At 49.0% G+C, this 23,876-nt stretch overlaps 2 protein-coding genes across 4 annotated transcripts in view; both read left to right on the top strand.

The window, feature by feature from the left end:
- The window catches only part of SEC23IP (SEC23 interacting protein), a 41,655-nt gene extending 39,762 nt beyond the window's left edge, over positions 1 to 1,893 (top strand). For both annotated transcript variants that reach the window (XM_058671224.1, XM_004579775.4), the window contains exon 19: positions 1,465 to 1,893. The gene's annotated coding sequence lies outside the window, so the exon portion shown is untranslated. The remainder of the gene's footprint in view (positions 1 to 1,464) is intronic.
- Positions 1,894 to 6,922: 5,029 nt separating this feature from the next.
- Positions 6,923 to 23,876, top strand: part of PLPP4 (phospholipid phosphatase 4) — a 543,342-nt gene continuing 526,388 nt past the window's right edge. For both annotated transcript variants that reach the window (XM_058671852.1, XM_058671857.1), the window contains exons 1-2: positions 6,923 to 6,962; positions 21,869 to 22,004. The gene's annotated coding sequence lies outside the window, so the exon portion shown is untranslated. The remainder of the gene's footprint in view (positions 6,963 to 21,868; positions 22,005 to 23,876) is intronic.

The following is a 23,876-nucleotide window of genomic DNA, read 5'->3' on the forward strand; positions in this document are numbered from 1 at the left end:
GGGCAGCAGCCCCGCAGTCAGGAAGTCTGGGGAATTGAGGAGCGCACCTGCAGCAGGAGCACCCTGCAGCCTCATCAGGAGCACTGTTGAAGTCGCTTCCCGTGAGCCTTGTCTGACTTGCCGTGCTCCGTGTTTCCTGATGCGTAGCTTATAGATTGTGTTTTTCCCGTGTCAGCCTGTAACCCATGTGTGAGCGAGCAGGGGAGTATGCTTATACTTGTTGTAAAATTAAAGACATTTATTTGAAAGGTAGGGTTACCTTGCAAATCTCGTGGTTCAGTCCTCCAAGGGTTGTGACACCTGAGCTGTTTCAGGATGCAGCTAGAGGTTTAAAATCCATCCCGGAGGGGCTCTTTGTTGCTGCCTGCAGCCTGGGCCCCTCAGCGGCTGCAGATTGAAGGTCTCTCTGTCTCTGCTTTTCAAATAGCAAAATAGTCCTAGGATTTTGATGAGATATTATTAAAATCTCAGTCATTTCACAAATGGTTTGTTTACTGTAATTTTTTAATTGAAAACAATTTTTGAAGATTTATTTGAGAGGCAGAATAACACACACAGGGATAGATAGATAATAGATATGTCTCCATTCCTTGGCTCCCTGCTCGAACGGCTGTAACAGCCAGAGAGACAGGTTGAAGCTGGGAGCCAGGAACACCTCTGGGTGTCCCACTTGTGAACACCAGGGTTGCAAGGATTTTGGACTGTCATCTGCTGCTTTTCCAGACACCTTAGGTGGAAACTTGATTGGAAGTGGGATGTCCTGGGCCGCACAGGAAGCGAGCTGAGAAGTGGAGTATCCTGGGCCAGCACCCACACAGGAGGCAGGCTGAAAAGTTGGTAGCTTAACCTGTTGAATCATAATTTCTAACCCAACAGAAAATTGACTTTAAATTTTGTTTTTTCTTGGAGCTGGTGCCATAGTATAGTAGGTTAAATTTCTACTGTGGTGCTGGCATCCCACGTGGGTGCCAATTTGAGTTCCAGCTGCTCCATATCTTATCCGGCTCCCTGCTAATGGACTAAGAAAGCAGAGGATGACCCAAGTACTTGGGCCCCTGCACTCACAAAGGAGACCTGGAAGAAGCTCCTGGTGCCTGGCTTTGGACAAATTCAGCCCCACCATTGTGGCTGTCTGGGAAGTGAACCAGCTGATGGGTGATTTCTCTGTATATCCTTGGCTCTGTAACCCTGTCTTTCCAATAAAAACATTTAAAAAAATGGAAAAAAAAAATTTCCTTATGTATTGCCTTACTCCGCACTAGCTAACCTTTCTGAATGCCACCCAGGCCCTCCCAGGCCGTTGAAGGCCTGCCTTGGAAACCTGGCCTCTGCCTGTGTGTGTTGGTAGTTTGCAGTGTGTGTTCAGAACCCAGAGTACTTGGTGTGCTGTGCTCACTTCAGAACGGATTGGAAGTTGGCTGCTATGAATCTATATGGCTCACTGGGCTCTTTCTTCTTTTTAAGACTTTGTCTTCACAGAAAGTCAGTGTAATGTGCGTGGCTGAGAAAGTTCCCGGAGGATGCTCCCAGCATGCTGCTTCGATGGGGGCCAGGATGCTACAACAAGTGCTCAGACTCCATTCTCAGATGCAGGACCCATTTCAAAGGAAATGCGCAGGACAGTCTATGCAGGAAGAAAATGTGATTAGAAAAATGACGCCATGAAAAAGTCTTCAGACCAGTTTAGTTGTGAAAGATAAGTATGATAACAATGAAGAAAAACTTGTAGCATGCAGCAGTCACTTCTGTCCCTTCAATTCTTGTGGGCTATTAAACTTGCATTTTTATTAACATAGTATTTTCTTTTTATTCAGCTACAGGCTTGTTGAGAATCTAGATGATGTACTTTATAGGGAGTTTTAGTAACATGCCGAGCAGCCTTCATTCATTCCCTGGGTGCCTGTGGGACTCTGGGAGCTGCGCACTGGCCGGAAGCCTCTGCTCTCCAAGTAGTGCTGTCCTGCTCCTGCGGGGAGGGAAGCAAGTGAGAGCTTTTCTGTTTCGCCACCTGGGAGCTGGGACTCATTTCATCACTGAGGTTGCAATTAATGTGAGAACCAAAGTAGAGCTTTTTTTTCCCCCCTCTGTATCGATTCCGCTTATACCAAAGTGTTGGAAATCTGAGCTGTATTTCTTCCAGGCTGTAAACTCACTTCATGAGAAGACTGTTCTGTAATAGTTCCCTTTTGTTTCACCACACATTGAGATTATCTAGGTATTTTCCTACACTACATGGGAATGCTGATTTTTTTCTTTTATAAAGTAGAAACATTTTACATTTTACATAGTTCTCATGGAACATGGAAGTTTTTGAAACTGACACAATACACATTTTTTGTGTATATATTCTAATTAGTGTGGATAAAGCAGTAACATCAATGCATTTTTTAAGCAGAAAGTTTCTGTATTTCTCTTACCATTCTTGAAAGTATTTCCTGACTTTGGCATTCATTGCCTTCTTGTGAACACCTGCTAGGTAGTTAATGTATGCTGTCAGCATTGTGCCCAGGAATCAAATGAGAGCAGGGACACCACGGAGCTGCAGCTGACCCCGACAGCGTGTGGGTCCCTGGACGTCAGTTGCAGCTGACCCCAATGGCACATGTGTCCCTGGACGTCACCTGCAGCTGACCCCGATGGCACATGTGTCCCTGGACGTCACCTGCAGCTGACCCCGATGGCACGTGCGTCCCTGGACGTCAGTTGCTTCACTCCCTGGCTGACACAGCACTCAAGCCTTCCCAGACTGCTCAGCTACCGTCTGGACAGGAGTGCTGCGGTGTCCTTGGCTCCCTTGGGACTGCTGCTTTTCACGAAATTTTCACCTAACATCCCCAAACTGGTGAAATTAAAAAAAATAAATAAAAATGAGGGTTATTTGTGTATATTTTAATAAAATCCTGTTTGATTTTTTTCATCTTACAATCGGTTTTGTTTGTATTATTCCCATCTTTGTCATCTGAGTAAGGAGAAGGGACCCTTGGACCAGTGTCCAGGGAATCAGTGTGGGCCTGGAATCTTTCTCTGTCGAGAAAGAGTGCCAGGAAGCGAGCAAACACCCATCTTCTGGTTCACTTCCATATGCTTGTGGTGGCCGTGGCTGGGGTCGGTGGCCCTGGGTGGCCCTGGGCAGGGGAGGAGGGGACAGGAAGGAAGTGTCACCAGGAAGCTGTAGTCAGGAGTTGGAGCTGGGCTTTTTGTTTTGTTTTTCATTTGATTCAATCTTTTTGTAGGGATTTAATTTTGTTACCAACATTGTTCACATAGTTGAGAGGAATACGTGCCCATGTGGGTCTCTGATTAGGGTGAGGAGGTCAGGTATGGAGGAAGGTGGGTGGGACAGAAATTTCAATTTTTTATTCTCCTGTGTCCACAGAGGGGGGAAGAGGAGGCCACTGCGGCTTACTGTCATGCCACATCAGCAGCCGGGGCTGGGGGACAGTCATTTGATGAAGTCTTGGAGACCCCATTGTGTGGATGTGGTCTCAGGGTGTTACTGGAGTGATTTTGATTGTTCTGAGATGTCATTGGCTTCACTGCTCTAGGGTTGAGAAAATCTTTCCAAGGTCTGTGGGCTGACCATGTCCACCTTAGTGCCTCCACAGACCCAGGATGGTGGTTTTAGTTTGGCCAGGAGAGTTGTCCAACCTGTTGTGCTTTCCATCTAACGAGGCAGTCAACTCTGCTGGCCTAGATGAGCTGGCCGTCATGTCCCCTGTGTGCGTTTAGGCATGCTGTCCACTGCAAGGCATCAGCAACTGAGGAGGCTCTATCCTGACACATGCACTCCAAGGTTGGACCACATGTATTATGATTTTCCCTGTGGCTGAGGTTTGAGTCCAGCCATCTAGTGGGGGAGTGCTGCAAGAAATTTCGCCTGGGATGACTTCAGACTTGACTCTCGTGTGCACCAGCCAGTGCAAGGTCAGGTTCAGTCTGTCACCTGCACCAGCCGTGTACACACTGGTGGATGCAGCTACCACATTACTTCTGCCCCATCTCTCACGTGAACTAATGGATGCTATGGCCTGACCCAGCCTGGCCCACACAGGTCGGGCCTTCAGGTGACCCACATTAACCCCCACCAGGCCCCATTGGTTTTGAGTGCTGGCATGTGCTGGGGCCTAGCCCAGACCATTCTGCATCCCGTCTGACTCTTCTGTACACCTGTGGTGCCACAGCTTAGCTCAGCCCTCCCCACCCCCAGCCCTAGCCCACAATGTATGCCAATAGGGGTTGCTACCTTGACCAGCCTGGCCTGCCCCAAGCCCTGGTTCTTGTGCTCACCAGTGGCAGCTGAAGCCAGCAGGAGAGTGCCCATAGTTCCCCTACCAGGTCTGTTTTTGACTAGGCCAAACACCCTTCCCGCTATGCTCCCCGGCCTGTCATCTTGCCATTTCATTACTGTAGGGCTTGGGGGAAACATAAGCTGGATTCTTTTTTGTTGCTGTTTTAAATATTTATTTTTATTGGAAAGGCAGATTTACAGAGAGGAGGAGAGACAAAGATATTCTATCTGATGGTTTACTCACCAGTGATTGGAGGTGAGCTGAGCTGATCCGAAGCCAGGAACCAGGAGGGTCTTCTGTGTCTCTCACATGGTGGCAGGGTCCCAAGGCTTTGGGCCGTCCTCCACTGCTTGCCCAGGTCACAAGCAGGAAGCTGGAAGGGAAGTGGAGCAGCTGGGGTATGAACCGGCATCCATATGGGATCCGGGCGCATGCAAGGCAAGGACTTTAACCACTAGGCTACTGTGCCAGGCCCAGGAATTGGATTCTTACAGTGATGTGTGTCTTGAGTCCGTTGGCAGAATTGTCTGGGAGGACAGCGTCTGTGCTGGTGAACGCCTTGCTCAGGGTTGTCACCCCATACCCAGGCCAGACTCTTGCCACGTAGTAAGGCATTTTCCAAATATTTGTTGAATAAGTGAATTTTAAAAATCAAAATCATAAGATAACACTTAGACAAGACCTTGGGAAACCACCTGGCTTAGTGGTTTTCAGCGTTTACAGAGGCATCTGGGTCCCTTTGCCAACAGGGACATCCACTGACCCTCTTTCCACGGACGAGATGGGCGTGTGGCTGTTTAACTGCCTTCTGGCCCCTGTCCTGGGTTAAGGCGTTCCCCTCCCCTGCCCTCCCCTGCCCTCCCCTGCCCTCCCCTCTCCTCCCCTGCCCTTCCCTCTCCTCCCCTCCTCTGCTCTCCCCTCCCATCCCCTCCCATCCCCTGCTCTGCCCTCCGCTCCCCTCCCCTCCCCTGCTCTGCCCTCCCCTCCCCTCCCCTCCCCTGCTCTGCCCTCCCCTGCTCTCCCCTCCCCTTCTCTTCCCTCCCTTCCCCTCCTTAGGTGAGGGAGGTTGAGCCTTTCACAGGTGTTGCACAGGTAGAGGGGGGAACAGAAAGGAAGAAGCATGAGCACCTGATGTTGAGCCCGCAGGAAGCCCAGGCCCGGCCGGGTCTGTAGGACTCATGTCGCAGGAGTGCATCTGCACGGAGAGCACACCGCTGCATGCCGGTCAGGTGTGTGTGCCTTGTGAGGAGGAAGTCTGCGGCCAGACGTCACGCGTGTGACAGGGATCAGTGAGCTCAACGTGTCCCTGGAAGAGGAGCCGGTGCTGCCCGGGTGGGTCCTGTCTTCTGCGACCACAAGAACAACGCTGGAGCTGAATGCATCCCAAGAGAGCCAGGAGGATGGCCGAGTGCCACAGCGGGAGAGACAGGACAGCTTCCATCTGCTGACTCACTCCCCAAATGGCTTCAAGGGCCAAGACTGGGCCAGGCCAGAGCCAGGGCACCAGAACTTCTGGCTCTCCCATGTGGGTGCAAGGGCTCAGGCATGCAGGCCATGATCTGCTGCCTTGCCAAGTGTAGTAGCAGGCAGCTGGATTGGAAGTGAAGCCGCCAGGACTTGAACCTGCGGGCAGCAGCTTAGCTGGCTGTGGCAAAATGCTGGCCCTCTGAGCTCTGACTGTGAGCTGTGAATTCCCCCTTATCCTCCTCCCCTCAACCCTCACCCTTTCCCATCTCTCAGCAAGGAGTGCTTTGTTTTATTTTGGGCCAATTTGCCTCTACCACGGAATTTCAACCTCCTGGAGATGTTGTAAAGCAGAGTGTGAGCAAAGTGTGTCTGTCGGGGCTGACAGTGTCGGCCTATCTTACTGCCTTGTTTTTCGGGAGCACTGGGGGTGGGCCACGGGCACTTCCTGTCCTTGCCAGGAGCTCTGCCAGACAATGGAGTGTGGTCCTGGGGAGCAGCAGGCGAGCAGAGGTGGCGATGGGGGCGCTGTTTGCCTGTCTTCAAGCAGGCCGGGGGTTTCTCATCAGGCACCCTTTTGGGGAGCTCTGTAAGTGCCCCCGTGTTCTTTGAAGGCATCTCGGGGTAAGGATCAGTATGAATTCTCTCCCTTCATAATGTGTGCCCCTTTTTTCTCTTGGAAATTTGTTTTCCTGCTTTAAAGCATCAGCCCCGTGGCTGTGTCCCCCAGTGTGTCAGCCCCAGCAAACACTCGGAAAGTAAGTTTGTGCTGGTGTCACTGACGCGGGTGGGAACTCGGAAGATAACGCAGCCTCTTCGGCGAATGCCTCCTTCCTCGGCCCAGGCCAGGTGGCTGAGCTCAGGTGGTCGGTCTGTCTAACTCAGAACACGCAGGAAACTGTCAGAATGCATTCTACGTCCAGCGCGTTTGGAAGTACGTGGAGACAGGGAACTAGCGCAGGCCCCTGGGACAATGGGCAGGTGCTGCGCATCTGCAGTGCGGAGATCTGCAAGTTCACCGACAGGTGGAGCTGGTGCGCCCCAGGGACCTGCCCAGGTTTTGCTTCCGCTTCTGGTGTTAACGGGCCTCTGAGGAGATGCTTCGGGAACTTCCAGACGCCGTCCCAGGTGCAGGACTGTTACCTCACACAGGGGCCCAGCTTCCGGGTGGGGTCCAGCTCCAGGGGCGGGTCTGGACCTGAGCCACAGGTAAGTGGGGGAGGCACGGATGGAAGTGGGAGGGAAGGACCGGTGGAAAGAGTGAGGAAGAGCCTGGCCTGCTTGGGCAGCCAAAGCGGCGAAGCTGTTGGATGGGACATACAGAGAGAGCCGTGTAAAGTGCGATTCAGCGGCTTCTGGAAAAGACGTCCAGTGCTGTTTTTCCTGAAAGGACGTGGAGGGGAGATGTGCTGACTGCTTTCCTGCGCATTTCAAAAGGGGCCCCAGGTGTCCCTCCTTCCTCCTCCTCTTCCAGGGCGTCATTTCTAGTACTTACAAAGCTGTGTGGAAAAGCGAAGACGCCCTTGGTCTCTGAATGTCCCTCGCTTGTGGGGAGGACTCCTGATTTTGGGTGTTGATTGCATTTCAGGCCCTGAGCAGATTGAATTCCTTTGGGCAATCCAATCTGTACAGAATCTGGTTGAGGTACATGTTCCGCCCATTATACAGATGAGAAAAACCGAGGCTCACAAAGTTCTCCTCTTGCCTGCGACCACAGAGGAAACATATACTACGAGACGTCTTTTTAAAATACTTTCAAATTGCCTTCCTGTTAGCAAAACCCATTGCTTGCTTTATTTTTCACAAGCAGACATCTTTGTTTTCCAGGTCTCCCCAATGGGTATAGGGGTCCAAGGACTTAGGCCATCATCTGCTGCTTTCCCAGGATCCCAGGGAACTGGATGGGAAGTGGAGCAGCAGGACTAGAGCTGATGCCAGTGTGGGATGCTGGTGCTACAGGCAGAGGATTAGCCTGTTGGCCTGTGTTTTTCTCATCCCTTTTAGCTCAGAGCGGTTTCATCCAACCTCTTTTTCAAAGTGCCTTTTGTGGCGCTTTCCATTTTCCGGCAAGCTTAACCATCCCGTGTTAGATGGGCCACATGTCCCTTCTTTTTCCAAGTTGGTGTTGTCCCCTGGCATGTGTGTGGAGACCATGGTGGGTGGTGACGCTACAGGACACTGTTGCTTTCAAATCCTGGGTGAGTGGGACGTGAGACCGCTGTCCAGGACTGCTTTCTGCTGTCTTCACTTTTATGGCCAGGGGCCTGTGGAATTTTCTCTATAATGACAGTAATTCATGAACTGAAAGCCAGTGTTAACCTCAGCTGGAATGCTGGGTCTGAACCGGAAGGGATTTAATAAGAAAGGTCTCAGTCCGCCTCAGCATTAGCAGGTTAGGGTTTCTGGGTACCTTTTCAGTACAGGGTGTGGTGCTTGTGTGTAAAGAATTAAATGTGGTTGGCGTGTGGGTTAAGGCCACCTCTGTCATTGCTTTCCTGTGTGCTGAGAGAAGAACATCAATATTCTAACCCCTGGCATCTCATAAAGTTCTAGAATGCCCTCTAGTCACAAGACTGAAGTAAACTAACTGAACTCCCATTTGTCAAGACCCAAAAGGAAATGAAGATCTCAGATGTTTGAATGGAATGGGTCTTGTTTATATTTGTACTGTACAAATCCAAATGAGCTTCAACGTGATCGCTTTATATATCTAGAATTAAGGCTCCCCTTTTAAAATTTAATTTTAAAAATATATGTGTTCATTTGAAAGGTAGAGATACAGAGAGAGAGAAAGGTCTTCCATCTGTTGGTTCACTCCCCAAATGGTTGTTGGGTCAGTCCAGAGCTAGAAGCCTGAAACTTCTCCTGCGTCTCCCACGTGAGTGCAGGAAGCCCAAGGACTTGGGCTGGCTTTTGCTGCATTCCCAAGTGCATTGCAGGGAGCTGGGAGAGAAGGGTGGGGGCAGTCACCACTTGACCTGGCACCCTGTCTAGGATGCTGGCACCACAGGTGGAGGCTTAACCTACTTCACCAATGTGCTGGCCCTGCAGAAGCTTCTTGCTGGTCTCCCACATGAGTGCAGGGGCCCAAGGACTTAGGCTATCCTCTACTCAGTAGCAGTGAGCTGGGTTGGAAGTGAAGTAGTCAGGACTTGAGCTGGCATCATTGTGGGATGCTGGCTCTGTGAGTGGTGACTTGGCCCTCTGTGCCACAACACTGGCACCCACTGGTTTTTCTTTGGCATGGAAGAGATTATGCTTCATACATTTTCTTATGGCGAACTTCTAGCAACTTTAAAACTATGTAAATGACTTGGACATAGTTCAATAAAACATACATTTATTACTTAATCTCAAAAATACACAATAAAAATAATAGTATCTTTTCTTTAGCTGCTCACATTGGCCAATGCGAGACAGCAGTGGCATGCAAGTGTATCCATTGCTTGGGGTCACTTCGCAGCTTTTCTAGGAAATGATTTGGTTTAGTATGTGTCAGGAGTCGTAAAATAGCTCATACCTCTCAGCTTAGCAACTGAGCTTTCACAGTCTCCTAGAATAAAATGTACAGCAGTCCAGGTAAGTCTGCTCAGAGGTGTGGGTGTTTGAATCTCCCAGCCTTGTGGCTGTGGCTGGGAGAACTTGTGCCAGTCCAGGCTCGCTGCTGGGGTTCCTGGCTCCCTGTCCACCGCTGCCGAGCAGTGGGTGAATCCTGAGCTTGTCTGAGCCTGAAGTGTGATAATTTCCTCTGTCCACGGTCGTCCACAGTGATCATGCTGCGGGCGGGTCTCAAAGGACGGCTGTGGGCATGCTCAGGATCATGACTCTGCCCACCGCCACCATGTTGGTGGGCGGAGTGCAGGTAAGTCTGTGCGGGTGCTTGAATCTCCCAGCTATATGGCTGTGGCTGTGAGAACCCATGCCCGTCCAGACTGCCTTCTGGGGCTCTTAGCTCCCCGTCCACTGCTGCCAAGTGGTGGGTGAATCCTGAGCTTGGGGCGGTTAGAGCAACAACGGAGCTGGGCTTCACCTGCTGGCTGCTTGCCGGTGAGCTCTGGGGTCTTGGGGTTCTGGAATTACTGCCTAAAGACATCCAAGGATAAGGTACGTGTAGGTGAGGAATGAATCCTGAGCGACACTCAACAACAGAGACACTGTATTTGCAGGTAAGCAAGGGGACTGAGACCTGGTGGTTTGGAGGGGAGAAACCAGAACATCTGTATGGGTCAGACTCATGCACCAGCCCACATGGGAATCCAGAGTCCACATGCTACTGCACACAAAAACCAGGGCTGGGGCGTGTCTGGCAGGACTAGATCCCAGTACCTCATTGAATCTCGGAACAGGGGACGGGTCACATTAGCCAGGGCCATGACACTAATGAGCATGTGAGAGAACCAGGTCTGGAGAGAGATTCTGTGGGGGATTTGTGGGCCAAATCCTGCGGAAACGCAAGTCTCGCAGGTTAGCTCAGGAGTTGGGGTGGCGATGAGCTGAGTTAGGTGTGACCATAAAGCCAACACACTCATGGGTACAGGAACCAAGAATAGTCTGGGCAGGTCCAGGATGCAGCACCCATATGTGCATCCTAAAACAGGGTGTGGGGCAGGCCAGGCCATAACATTCACCAGCTCATAGTAGGCCAAGATGGAGGAGCAGACTACGCCCAGGCCAGGGCCTTGCACTTGCTGGCATGTGTGAGATCTGGGTTGGAGTGGACTGAGTGGGGGAACGTGGGAAACTCCCCTAGTGGGTCATAGCTCCTTCTGGTGAGCACATGGTCCAGGCTTGGGAGTCGGGCAGGCTGAGCAAGGTCGCTCCAACTGTTGGCTAATGTACAGGTTGGTTTTCAAAGGGGGTGGACTAGGCAGGGCTGAGCAAACCTTAGCTCAGCAGCAAGTGCGGAAACCAAGTTAGAACACAGCTCATGCCAGGCTAGGCTGTCACACCTACCAGTTTGCATGAGCCAGGGATGAGGGCAGACTGAGCAGGGCCAGGTTCCAGCACCTGCCACCAAGAATTGGGACTGGGTGCAGGCCCGGTCAGGCCAGGCTACAGTATCCAAAGGCAAAGACCAAGACAGGTGTGGGACTATGCTAAGCTGGGTCAGAGCAACCACTGGCATGCATGCAATTTGTAGCTGGGAACAGGCCTGGTTGGGGCACAAAGGGGATGCCCTGGCTGGGTTGTGGTTCCCACTGGTGAGTGCAAAGGTCAGAGTGGTGGCTGCTATCTAGTCTGGGCATGGCTGCAGTGTCCCTCAGCACAAGTGTGGGCTGGACCTGGGGTGCGTCAGACTGGGCTGGACTCCAGCACTCACGGGTGCTTGTGAGAACCAGGGTAGGTATAGGACGGACTTAGCTAGGTCTCTGTTCGTGCTGAGCCATGTGTGAGCTGTGTGTGGGTGTGGACCAGGCTTGGCTGTGCTGAAACATCCAACATTAAAAACCAGGATGGATGAAGGCCAGTCAAGAAAGGCCACTGTTCCTGCTAGGACAGGAGGTGGACAAAGTATGGCTGACCTGAGGTATGTCTGAGATCTGGCCTTGAGAGAGGTTCTGATGGAGGAGCTTGGGAGACTCCTCTGTTGGGACGCAGTCCCTGCAGGTGAGTGCAAGGAGAAGAGGGAGCAGCCCGGACCAGGCCAGGGAATGGTACCCACCGGCATACATGTGGCACAGGCTGGGGGGTGACCCAGGCTGAACCAGTTCACATCACCTGCTAATGAACTGGAGCACCAGAACAGCGTGGGTCGGGCCTGGTTGGGTCGCAGCACAGGCCAGTTCACATGAGGGCCGGGTAGGTTGGAAGATCCTTCTCCTTCTGTGTGTGTGTGTATTGCTCTGCCTTTCGCATCAATCAGCCAGTCCACCAATCTTCTGGAAAAATGAACAGAGAGTAATATACACCATCAGGGGCTGGTTTGAGAGCGGAAACCTGGACACAAACATTTAGCGTTCCTAAACAAGGGAGGAAGTTAGCGATTTGGGATTTGCCACAAATGTTTAGTGTAGCCACAGGTGCCTCCTCCGACAGTGCACACCTGTGGGTTGGTCAGGGCAAACCTGTTTATTTCTGTCACTGGGAAACAGCCACGTACCGCTGAAGGTGGCAGCTTTGCTGTCCTGAAATGCGCAGTGAGGCTACAGCCGGTACCCGCTTTGCAGGGCGGTTCTTAGATTTAAATGGGCTCATGGATAGAAAGGGTCTGAGATGCGGAATAGCGTTTGTGGAGGGGTTTAGTTTTGAATTTCCTTGGCCCGTTTCTTCAGGCTGATTGTCAGCCACATATTTCTTCCTCCATAAGAGCAAAGACTTCTGCAAACCTTTGCCGCCTGCTTTGCCTCAGCAGGAGCTGAAGATGAAAGAAGAGGAAAAAGTACACATTTTCTATCAGAGGAGGGAGCTTAAAAATTAATCTCTTCAAGTATGTGCAAGGGTTGGTGAACTTTTGCCTTCAAAGGGAGAAGTGAACACTGAAAAGTTTCCAAAGAGCTGGAGGAATCAGACCCCAGTATAATCAAATAAGCTACCTGGGTTGGTTTAAAGGACTCTCCTTAGAGTCAAAGCTAATTTCTCTGACCAGATTAAAATTTCATGCCCATTTCTGCCTTTTAAAAAATTGATGCATGTATGTGCCATTTTCTCTATCAGAACATTTTGAGATTAATTTCTAATAACTGATTATTATATTTCTGGTTCAAGTATCTGTTCACCTGGCTACTGTTACCTAATATATTCATACAATAAAAAAAAATGTGTGGGCCTGGCATGGTAGCCTAGTGGCCCAAGTCCTTGCCTTGCATGCACCGGGATCCCGTATGGGTGCCAGTTCATGTCCTGGCTGCCCCATTTCCTATCCCATACTCCCTGTTTGTGGGCTGGGAAAGTAGTAGAGGATGGCCCAAAGCCTTGGCACCTTGCACCCATATGGGAGACCTGGAAGAAACTCTGGCTCCTGGCTTCAGATCAGCTTAGCTCCAGCCATTGTGGCTACTTGGGGAGTGAATCATGAGACAAAAGATCTTCCTCTCTGTCTCTCCTCCTCTCTGTATATCTGACTTTGTAATAAAAAATAAATAAGTCTTTTAAAAAATTTTTTCTAGCTCACATCTAATAAATCTTTAAAAATATATTTGTTTATTTGAAAGCAAGGTTTATAAGAAAGAAGCAGAAAGACAAAGAGAGATTGAGAGAGAAGGATCTTCCATTCTCTGGTTTATTCCCCTAATGTCCATAATGGCCAGAGCACGGGCGCAGGGTCCCAAGGCTTTTGGCTATCCTCCACTGCTTTTCCAGGCCATAAACAGGGAGTGTGGGAAGAGAAGCATCCATATTCAAACTAACATTTATATGGGATACCAGCTTCACAGACAGTAAATTAATTTGCTACTCCATAACACTGGCCCCGTGATGGGAGCTTGAAGACAGAGTTAATGATGGTGACAGCTAGCCAGTTCTTGGGGCCTGAAAGCAACTGAGGTTCTAGTGAGATCCAGATGTGCTTAGGAGAGGCTGCAAGTGGGCAGTTTTCTCTAACATCCTGGGAAAACTGGCTGGAATTCCCTGTTTCAAGGTGGTGGAGGCTGGAAGCACAGGCCCTAACCTTGGCTCCAGGCTCACCTATCAGTGGGTGGGAAGTGTGAAGGTAAGAAATGCAGCACTTGGGTGAGTGACACCAAGCAAGAGGCAGCTGTTGGGTAGAAAGTTGACTGGGAGCAACGTTCCGTGCAGGTAGTGGCCCTGGTGTGCTACTCATTGGTACAACTGCACTTACCTTGCAGCAGGTGCCTCACGGTGGCTGCTGGGAAGGCTGCCCCATCAGGCGCTTTCTGTAGCACCAGCGTTCATGTTGAGCCAGAGTTCTGCCTGCTGGTAAAGCATGGAATCCCTGTGGGAGTTTTGGACGTTGTGTTTCCATCTTGATGGTGCTCTGTAAGATACACACACACACACATACACACATACCCCTGCACAAATCTTGGCTGAAACAATCAGAACCTGCCCCCGCCACCTCCCTCCCCCCAGTGTCTCCCTACCCGTACTGCAATCCAATTGAGTTTTATTTTGGCTTGATAATCCAAAAACATCTTTCCAGCACGTCTCTCAGGATAAAAGCACAGCATCCTGGGTGGGCTCTGCTGTGAAATCTGGCTTCTGGACAGCTTTCCTGACCTCACTTTAGATTAAGTTTTATTGTTGCTGTTACAGAAATTCAAACTGCACAGAGATGCACTGGGGAAAAGTGCGTTTTCTTTCCCTGTGGTCTTCCCCTCCATCTTGATTATATTTTCTTGGAGGATTTTGACAGCCCTTCCCCAGTACTTTGTAGTTAGATGGACTTACTGTTGTGAATCGAATTTTCCCACAAACAGTGTACGAGGGGCTATGTTTGGTTGCAGAAAGTGTGAGTTACTTCTCTCTTACCTCACGTCCATCTACCTGTTGCTCCCCCTCATTAGTGCTAACTATGACTTCAGTTGTTTTTCTTGACGTTGTTGGACATTGGCCTTCTCAGGTGTGAAATGCAGCAACATGTTGGCTTGTGGAGCTTTGAACATTCAATGGGATAAAGACACCAGACTTAGGAGCTCACGATGTGTTGCAGCAGGTAAAATCCCGCCTGTGACACTGGCAACCCGTATGGACACTGTTTGAGTCCTAGCTGTTCCGCCTGTGACCCAGTTCGCTGCTAGTGTGCCTGGAAAAGGGAAAGGCAGCCAGAGATGGCCCATGTGCTTGGGCCCCGGCAGCCACAGGGGAGACCTGGGAGAAACTCCTGCATGATGGCTTTGACCTGGCCCAGCTCAGGGCCATTGTGGCCATTTGGGGAACGAGCCAGTGGATGAAAGATCCATTTCTCTTTAAATCTGCTTTTCATATAAATAAAATAAATCATTTAATAAAAAAAGCAGGCTTAGTCCTGCTTAGTGGGGGTTGGCAGGTGTTAAGTTGCATTTTCTCTGATATCATCCCCGTGATACCATCTTTTCCAGTCAGCTGTCTTTACTGTTGAAAAGTGGATCAGGGTACAGAGGATTTTGATCAGAAAAGGCTTTGCTTACAGCTGCCTGTGCAGAACGACTGATGTCAACTAAGGAGCTGTTATTTTTTGGGAGTCAGAGAGAGCCCATAGCTTCTGCTGGTTCACGTCCCCAGTCCTTGCCATCTGAAGCTTGAGCTGGATTTTCCAGGTGGGTGGTAGGCACCAACCATTTCAGCAGTCACCTGCTGCCTTCCAGTGTCTTTGGGAAGCTGGAATTGGTAGTGGAGTCAGGACTCAAACCTGGGTGCAGATGTCTCACCTAGGGGTTTAACCAGCAGGTCAAATGTCAGCCCCTTTCCTCATTAGATTTAAAAAAGCCTTGTGGAAAATATACATGATTACACAAGCCACCATCTCAACCTAAGCATGCAGGTCCATGGTTCAATACGCTATAGTACCTGCACAACCATCACTGCCATCCATCTCTAGAACTTGATTCTTAGTGCTAAACTGAACCCTCTGTGCCCATTTAACAACAATTCCTCCTCGCCATTTCTCCCAGCCACTGGTAATCACTGTCCCACCTATGTGACCACCTGATGTCACCAGTGTAGGGCACTGCCTATGCCTGGGGTGATCCCAGCACTTACCCTCTTGTGATGGGCTTGTTCCATCCTGTATCCTGTCCTCCAGGTGGGTTCAGGGAACAGTAGTTGCAAAAGTTCCATCATTTTTCTTTTTAAAAACATATTATTTTTATTGGAAAGGCAGATCAAATTTACAGAGAGGAGAGACAGAAAGATGCTCCATCCACTGGTCTACTTTCCAAATGGCTGCAGTGGCTGAAGCAAAGTCAATCCGAAGCCAGGAGCCAGGAGTTTCTTCTGGGTATCCCATGCAGGTGCAAGATCCCAAGACACTGGGCCATCCTGTACTGCTTTCCCAGGCCACAAGCAGGGAACTGGATGGGAAGTAGAGCAGCTGGGACACAAACTGGCACCTATATGAGATGCTGGTGCCGATAAGGTAAGGATTTAGCCACTGAGCCATCATACCAAGCCCTGGAGTTCTCTATTTTTAGGACTAAACCACCTGCCATTGTTTGTGCACATGGGCATTTGCTTCTGTATTCATTGGCCAATAGAGACTGGCTGCTTCTGCTTGGCCCCTGTGAATGATCCTGTTGTAATCACATGGTTACAGCATACCTTGGAGTCTTGTTTTTGAAAACTTGTAGAATACTGAGGAAAAAACCTCCCCGTAACCCTTCTGTGCTGTCAGTGGCTCTAGGAAGGGTGGCCTGATGGCAGGCCTGTGGTGTGCTCGCGGCGGTCTCGCTCCGTGCAGCATCCAAGCCCCCCCGCCCGCGGCTCAGGGCTCGGGCGGTAGGAGGCCCGCGACACGAGGAGGGAGATTTCTCTTTTCAGGATTTGCATGAATGTATGTTTTTTCCATTGTGTCACTCCAACCTCTGAAACGACCCTGGACAATGTGCAGACTGCACTGAAGCATCACCACGTGGCTTCCAGAAGAAAAGAGCAGCGGGAAGAAAGCAGCCGAGGACAGGAAGCGGCTGGGAGGCGCTCACGGGGGTGATGCCGTGGCTGGTGTAGACATGCCTCTCCATTGGTTCCATTCAGCGCAGCCTGGCTCCTCCGGGCAGGAGACGGGCAACAGCCTCAGTGTCTATCCAAGGGAGATGGTTGGATCAGTTGCAGTCTCTTGGACCTTGGGTCCTGTGCAGCTGTAGGAGAGAATGACCAAACGCTCTACTGAGAAAGACCTATGAGACATTGAAAGTAAAATAACCAAGGCAAAATGCTGAGTAGATGGCGTAAGATGGTGTTCTTTGCAGCAAAATGGGAGCAAATAAGAAGCATGTGTGTGGGGGACATGTGTGTGCCTCAGCTTGCTCATGTATTTCCTCATAGAATAAAACTCCAAAACAATAAGTTAAGAAGCCAGGATCATGTGCAAAATGAAAGGAAGCTTTAACAGTATCTATTTATTTATTTTTATTTGAAAGACAGAGTTACACGGAGAGAAGGAGGGACAAAGATAATCCACCTGCTAGTTTACTGCTCTAATGGCTGCAATGACCTGAGCTGAGCTAATTTAAAGCTAGAAGCTTCATGCAGTCTCCCCTATAGGTGCAGCGGCCCAAGTGCTTGAGCTGTTTTCTGCTGCTTTACCAGGCCATCAAGAAGGAGTGAACTGAAATGGAGTAACAGGGACACAGACTGACACCACATGGGATGCTGGGGCCATGGGCACTGGCTGCCACAGTATTGTTTTTTCTGTATCTTTCTTATTTCTGAGCCATGTGAATTTACCACATACTGGAAAGACAGAGAGGAAGGGCTTATATTTTTCAATCAGCTTGACCATGGACAAGGCTCAAAATATGATTTCATTTGATTTATACACAATGAATAGTCGCACAATTTCCTTTGACGAAAACAAATCTCTGGGGCAGGCCCTTCGGAATTTATCTTTTGCTCAAGGGAGCCAACGCTCCTGATCCCAACCATGCAGAAGGTGGGACAGAGACAGGGAGGGTGTTGGTGTTCTGGCTGCCACTGGGGCTTGATCCCTCACTTGGGTCCAGGGCAGGGGGCCTGGAGCTGGGCAGGGGCAGAGGCTAAAGCCAGGACTGGGATTTCTCAGGGCTCATTTGCTGACTCTCTCTTCTTTCCATGGCTCTGCCAGATGCATGGGGAAGGTGGAGACAATTGCCAGAGCAATAGCTCACCTTGACTTTTTCCGTTGTGGCTTAGCTATATGCTGTGAGGCTCAAGGTCGGCTTTGAATTCAAGAAGCTGGGAAAGAAGGGAGGGTGTTGGGTGTAGTGCTAAGTCGCTGGCTGCAATGCCTGCCTGCATTGTAGTCCCGGCTCTGGTTCCCTGCTAATGTGCATGCTTGCAGGCAGCAGGTGGGGTCCTTGTCATCTGCGTGGGAGATCTGGTTTGGGTTCCAGGTTCCTGGCTTTGGCCCTGGCTAATGTGGGCATTTGGGAAGTGAGCCAGCAGGTAGGAAATTCTGTTTTGCAGATAAAATGGAAAGAAGTTAAAAAAATAGATAATTAGAATACATTTGAAAAAGGAAAGGAATAATGATAAACAGTAGTCAGGGAAATAATGAGGTGAGGCAGATGGTTTCTGGCCCTAAAGCACGGTTTTGCCCGTTGGACTGTAAACAGGAGCTGTGACCACAGCTTCCGGGGAGGTCCCTCTGTCCTGCAGCAGGGAGAGTGGGTGTGACGCTGGGAGTATCATCTTGGAAGCCAGGGAGGGACACTGCCATGGGCTGCCACTGGCCTGGGTCCTGAGTGATGGTGGAACTGGAACCCCAGGCCGGAACCTCCTGTATCCTGACTTCTACATCAGAGAAATTAGTTTCTATCTTCTTCAAGTCACTAAAAAGAAGGTAGCCCCTTGGGTCTCAGTTATATGCAGTTGAACCTAAATCACAATGATACGGAAGTGAGACAGATTGTCATTATTTTTTAGGTGAGATGAGAATCTACACAGCAAATAGAATAGAGGAAAGCATTTGAACCAACAAGAATCAAAGTTTCAACAAGGTTTGCAGCTACAAATATTAACAGCACCTGCTATTCTGGAAATAATTCATTATAACATGTAAAAACAAACGAGAGCCTCATTAAAATGGCAAAACCCCAACGTTTACAAACCTGTAAATTTTTAAGGAATTAGCATAACCCAAAAGTCCTGAGAACCTTATGAAGAAAAATTTGAAACTCTATTAAAGGATATAAAATATGGCATAAATAAATGCAGAGCCATGAACAGGATAAAACACAACACTGATGATTCCCCCATAATTAGTCTATAAATCCTATAGGTCTAAGTAAAATTTCAGGGTTATTTGTCAGGGGACCTAATAAGCAATTTCTATAAATCAGGTGGATGAATAAAGCCCCATGAATAACAGATATTTTGAGGGAAAAGGAACAAAGAGAGACTTTAACTAGCAGATGTTGATTTATGTTATACATCCAACCATCAGCATAGGACAGGTGGGGCAGAAGGGTCTCCCGAAACAGATTCTCCGTAGATGGGCAGTCGGTCATTTCCAGGGTGGGACAGGTGGGGATGTTTGGCTCATCGCGTTGTAGACAGGAGTCAGTGGCGCGAGACAGTGAAGCGTGCTCCTCCTCCGTATCCAGGAGTGGGCTTCCGGGTGATTAAAGGCCTGGCTTTCCAGATAAAAGAGCTTTATTAATGGACAAAAGTGCAGATTATTTTTTGTGATCTTAGCTCTGGGAGGACTCTTAACACAATCCCCCAAAGCCGTACAAGAAAGGAAGACACTGATCTGAATGCATTAAATCACCATTTTGATGTTGCTTGCTAAGGCACATCCTTTCCTCAGAGAAATGAGTCAGTGATGGCTGGCAGGATACATTTGCAACGTCTGTGGCTGAAAACAGTTTTTAAAGAGAAAATTACCTAAAAATCAACATGGAAAAAACAACTTGGGACCTAGCACAATAGCCTAGTGGCTGAATCCTCACCTTGTTAGTACTGGGATGCCATCTGGGTAGCGGTTTGTATCCCGTCTGCTTCACTTCCCGTCCAGCTCCCTGCTTACTTGGGAAAGCAGCAAAGGATGGCCCAAAGCCTTTGGACCCTCCATGGGAGACCTGGAAGAAGCTTCTGGTTCCTGGCTTCAGATAGGTTCAGTTCTGGCCGTTGTGGTCACTTGGGGAGTGAATCAGTGTTTGGAAATTCTTTCTCTGGCTCTCCCTCTGTCTGTAAATCTGGCTTTCCAATAGGAAAAAAAAAGTTAAAAAAAAGAAGAAGAAGATGAAGAACTTGAAGCCAGTGTTGTGGTACAGTGGGCTAAGCTGCTACCTGTGCTGTTGGCATCCCATGAGCCTTGGTTGGAGTCCTGGTTGCTCTTCTTCTTATCCAGCTCCCAGCTAATGCACCTGGGAAAGTTATAGAAGATGGTCCAGGTCATTTGGGCCCCTATCACCTGTTGGAAGACCTGGATGGAATTCTAAGCTCCTGACTTTGGCCAGATCCAGTCCTGCTCTTTTGGCTATTTGGGGAGTGCACCAGTGGATGGAAGAGCTCTGTCTCTCACTCTCTGTAATTCTGCCTTTCAAATTAAAGAAACAAATACAAATTTTGTTTATGTGAAAGGCAGAGTTATGGAGAGGGAGAGAAGGAGAGTAGTATCTTTGATCCCCAAGTGGCTGCAGTGCTGGGGGCTGGGCTGAAGCCAGGAGCGAGGCCATCAGCAGGGAGCTGGAGCAGAAATGGAGCAGTGGCCTTGAACCAGCACCTGTATGGGTGGTTGGTGTCGCAGGTATTGGCTTACTCTTCTGTGCCGCAACACTGGCTCCAATAAATAGATCTTTATAAAGTAACACAAAGAAAAAACAGAGTTCGCATTAGGAAAAGCAGGCAAAATAAAAGTGGCTGTTGTGGCCATTTGGAGAGTGAGCCAGTGGAAGCAAGATCTTTGTCTCTCCCCCTCTTTCTGAAATTCTGCCTTTCAAATAAGTATAATTGTAAAAAACATCCTCTTTCTGAATCCGAATCCAGTCCAGGTATGTGGTGTCTAGGTCTCTTGTCTCTGAATCTCTCAGTTTCTCTTCCTTCTCATGACTTTGGCAGAGGTCTGAGCCTTATTGGAATGACTTGTTTGTTGGATTGTGTTTCTTTAATGGTGACACTGATTGGAAATAGAGCCATACAGAACTGGGTTTACGCTGGTTATGATGTTGATTGCACTGATTAGTTTTTTATCCATTTGTAATTATTTGTCTGCCGTCTTCCGCTGCTGAAGTGTAAGATCCATCAAGGCTGGTCCAGCCCAAATCAATTGGCTAATCCTCCCCAAGTAAGTGCCCTGGAATCCCACATGGGCACCAGTTTGTGTCCATTTCCCATCCAGTTTCCTGCCTCTGGCTTGAGAAAGCAGTAGAGGATGGCCCAGCTTTAGCCTGGCCCAGCTCTGTACCTGGCTGTTTGGAGAGTGATCCGGTGGAGGGAAGGTCTCCCTCTGTCTGCAACTCTGACTTCTATTACGTACACATTTACTCACTCAACAAGGTCATACAACAACTGTTAGGCACTAGGTATCATGCTAAGTTTGCAAAAACACAGTCCTCACCTTGATGGGTCTTTTTTTTTTTTTTTTAAAGATTCACTTACTGTGCCCAGCACAGTAGCGTAGTGGTTAAAGTCCTTGCCTTGCACACGTGGGATCCCATATGGGTGCGTTTCCCATCCAGCTCCCTTCTTGTGGCCTGGGAAAGCAGTGGAGGATGGCCCAAAAGCCTTGGGACCCTGCACCTGTGTAGGAGACCTGGGGGAGGCTCTGGGCTCCTGGCTTCAGATCGGTGCAGCTCTGGCAATTGTGGTCATTTGGGGAGAGAATCAACAGACGGAAGATCTTCCCCTCTGTCTTTCCTCCTCTCCGTATATATGACTTTCCAATAAAAATAAATAAATCTTAAAAAAATGTAACTTCATTAGAATGTGGTGTTAAGCCTGACTACCTCTTAACAGTTGCTTCTAAAATGTTTCACTCTTTAATATTACCCTTCCTGTTATCATTGATGTTTTGGTTAGAACATTAAGAGCCAGTCATTTGTTGGGTTTGTTTTTCATGGTGAGGCAAGAGGGAGGGGCTGAGGTGGCCGTGTGGGACGTTGGTGGAAATAAGTTGTGATGGAATTTGGGAAACAAGGAACACACTGCCTCTGACGCTGTGAACAATGGTGCATTCCACGACATTGTTAGGAAAGGTTTTCTGTGGGATTTATGTATAATTTAGAAATAACCATAAATCCAAGTTGGACTTTTGGCTCCTTTCCCAGATGAAATCCTTTGAGTGTTTATCTTACAGAAGGCACTGAAGGAATCCAATTTCAGACCCATCTATTTATCTAAATGTAGGAAGCAATGATTTTGGTTTTGTGTAAGGAAGAAGTGAAAATGTGTTGCAGAGTAAAATACAGAAGAAATTATTAGCATAAAAATTCAGGACTGGGCCTTTGTAAGTAGTATATTTTGCTAGTGCCAGGTAGCGTGATAAATCAGAGCTGTTGGTTTACTCTTTGCAATTGATTTTCCATATCTTTTTTTTCCAGGAAATCTCAGAGCTTTAAATACATCTGTTTTTATCTATGACCGTCTATGGGAAGAAATCACTTGTGACCATATTTTAAATTATTTGCTCTCATGAAATTTTCATGGCCGTCTCTCCAGTTTGCAATTCCATCAGAGGTAAGCAGTCATTGATCATTCTTTGTGTATGAGCCACTCACTTCAGCTTCCCAGTGACGAGCTTGGAGTCTGACCCATGTGGAGTTGACATGCAGATCCGTCAACAGAAGAAATATTGTGTGCATGTACGCTGCTTCAAAGATGTTGCCCAAGACGCGGCCACTAGCAAGGTTTATAGTACTGCATGGTCTCCATTGCTTTCTTTTTTCTTAAAGAAATTAATTTATTTGAAAGAGTTATAGCGAAAGCAGGGAGACAGAGCGAGGGAGAAGTTGTCATCCACTGTTTACTCTCCAAATGACCTCAATGGCCAGGGCTGGGCCAGGCTGAACTCCACAAGCCTGGAACTCCATTCAGATCTCCTCTGTGGATCAGAGGGATGCCAGCATGTGGGCCATCTCCTGTTGCTTTCCCAAGAATGTTAGTAGGGAGCTGGATTGAAGTAGAGCAGGCGGGGCTCGAACCAGTGTCCCTATGAGATGCTGGCATGACTCAGCCTGACGCAGCTCAGCTCCAGCCCCTCTGTGTCTTGCATAGACTTTTAACTTGGATCTCTCTTTAAATGACGGGGACTTGCTCTCCCCTTGCTGCCTTTACCCGTCCCTTCTACCTACTGTTGAGCCGGTGTAGATGCAAGTGGATGGTACTTAAGAGCCCTGAGTGACCCTGTGGAGCAGAACACATCAGTCTGATATGCCCTGCACCTGCACCCGTGGATGAAACACATTTTCAGCTTGTTGAAGCTGTGGTTGCTTGGAATTGCCTCTTACACAGGGGCTAACCCCAACTACATAGCTCTCCAGGTGCCCGGTTCCAGGAGTTGCAGGAAGAGCTGTCCTCCAGTAAAGTCAGTAAGAGTATGGAACTTTCCCTGAGAGTCCAAGAAATGCTCTGAAGGCTTGTGTGAAGGAGGACTCACATATGTTTGGAGAGCAAATAGATTGTTCTAGAATTTTGAGAGCAGCGTTCCTGCAGAATATTACGGATGGATACCACTCCTGCTAGCATCCTAACTGCCCAGCTCATTTTGTCCGGCTCTCAAACACAGCACTGCTACCTGCAGGCTTCGTAACAGGGTGGAGTCCACAAACATTTGAGAAGGGAAGTCTGTGTGGACTTGGCTGCTGCCATGGTGAACAGACCGTCTCCAGGTTCTCTAAGCCAGTGACGTGTGGGCCTGCTGGCTGAGCTGGGCACCTGGAATGCTGCTGGAGTCTCCTGCAGGGTTGGTAGGACCCAACCACCTGAATCCTCACCCACTGCCAAGAAAGCTGGACTCAGAAGTGGAGCTGGGACTTGAACCCAGCCCCAAGTGCCTGCCTCATTGTGAAAACAAGAAATATGTTTGCAAATGGCTCATTTAATTAAACATTAAGGACTATAATAACCACAAGATGGGCCTAATCAGGCTAAAGGTTTGAGAGAGACCACATGCAGAGCTGCAGTGGGGCCTGGGACACGCAGGTGCACCCACACAGACACAGGCACAACCCCCACACACGTGCACACACGCGTCCCAGCATGAGGCGGCAGCTTGGTCACAGAAGAGTTGGGGCTCACTCCAAGTCTCTTCCTCTGAGTCCTTGAAGCCGAGGCGACTGTGTCCCACGGCCATGGACTTGAGGGTCTTGCCTGCTTGGAGGTACGGGAATGATTCATGTGTCAGAGCGTGGAGGTGAAGACGAGTGAATTAATTTACCTAAATTAACTTGTAATAGATTCTTGCAGGAAGAGTTATTGTTTCGCAGTGATGCCAAACGCTCATTTTCTTTGTCTTCCAATTCCTGCCTCCAAAGGCACTCAGAAATTAGAACAGTGTTTGCAGTGCTTGTAGAAGACAGCTGAGGACTCATTTGCAATAGCTGCACAGTA

The sequence above is a fragment of the Ochotona princeps genome, chromosome 13 (genome assembly GCF_030435755.1).
Source record: "Ochotona princeps isolate mOchPri1 chromosome 13, mOchPri1.hap1, whole genome shotgun sequence".
Classification (NCBI taxonomy): Eukaryota; Metazoa; Chordata; class Mammalia; order Lagomorpha; family Ochotonidae; genus Ochotona; species Ochotona princeps.